General features: G+C 31.8%; 1 long non-coding RNA gene across 1 annotated transcript; it reads left to right on the forward strand.

The window, feature by feature from the left end:
• Window positions 1–540: 540 nt before the first annotated feature.
• Window positions 541–974, forward strand: LOC134221356 (uncharacterized). Its single transcript, XR_009982336.1, has 3 exons — window positions 541–670; window positions 738–871; window positions 931–974. It is a non-coding gene; the product is annotated as an uncharacterized LOC134221356 (long non-coding RNA).
• Window positions 975–1,323: the final 349 nt, after the last annotated feature.

Genomic DNA, 1,323 nt, shown 5'->3' on the forward strand with positions numbered 1-1,323 from the left:
AGTGGCATTCGCAAAGTCAAATGTAAACAATATTTGACTTTGCGAATGCCACTGGATGTAATGCATTTTAGACGTGGAATGATTTTTGGTTGACGTCAAATCCATTCAATTGTACTTGACTTTTTGAGACACTAATATTATTTATCCAACGTCTACTATAATACCATTTTCTAACTTCCTTAAAGGTAGTCTTACACTCACTTAGGAAGTCTTTCCACCGGACTTTAGTCAGAATGTATTTTGTATGGAGTCGTATTTTTTTTTATTTTCGTGTTGAAATTCCATTACTCCTGTGATTTTAAAATCCGTTGACAAGATTCCTGAGGTGTGATGCTAGCTTAACACAACCGCCATGAAGTATTTCCTTTCATTAGCAACGACCAAAATACTCTATTCAAATTTAGGTTTCATATTCGTGCAGGATTTACGGGATCGAAACGAGATTCCGAATCATTCACCTTTAACATGGTCTCGCTTTGTATAGCCTTAATAACCTTTAATACGAATCAGGATTTTTAGGAGCCACTTTTAAATGTTCGGCTTGAGTCTAATGTAAACATTCTTATTCGTTCGACTTTGAAATTCCGTATCACTAGATTTTCCGAATATTTGAAAAGTATACCGGTGATTCTAACAAGATGACAGTTTTTAAAAAGGATCATTAATAAAGGTACATTCAGTATATTTAAAAATATCATTGTTAGAAATGCTGATTGCATCTGTTTTGATTATTTCAGCGACTAGATGGAAATCTCCCGAACACTCTGAGGAGCAGAATTGTATCATTATTTCGGCGGCTTAAAGCAACTCCATGATACTCGGAGAAGCGAGAGAAGCAAGGTTGATACTAGCTACAAGTCATATTCCAAATGTGGTAAGGGAATTATTTTGTATTTATTCGGAATTTTCAATATAAAATGTTTGTTTTAGACCCGCTGTTGTTATTTAACCGGCCACCGTGGAAATCAGACTCAACAAGAAAAAATGAATTATGTGTAATATAAACTTGAAATTCCGTGAAATATAAATATGTTTTTTGTCAGAATTATTAAATCAAACTAAATATTTCAAAAAGAAAGGTCATTTAATTTCAAAATAATGATTATTGAATTCAACATAATTTTTCTTATTGAAACAACAATATTCTTGTTGAAACAACAATATTTTTTCATAAATCAAAGCTTTAAGAAAAGCTTCACAAAGCTCGGGCTTTCCTAGGTCCAATAAAAACAAAAATATTGGATTGTTGAAATAACAATCATTCTTATTACCGCCAAAACAATGCGAAATTCTTTTTGAATTTATGTTAGAAATTATTGTTTT

Source organism: Armigeres subalbatus, chromosome 3, assembly GCF_024139115.2.
Source record: "Armigeres subalbatus isolate Guangzhou_Male chromosome 3, GZ_Asu_2, whole genome shotgun sequence".
NCBI lineage: Eukaryota > Metazoa > Arthropoda > Insecta > Diptera > Culicidae > Armigeres > Armigeres subalbatus.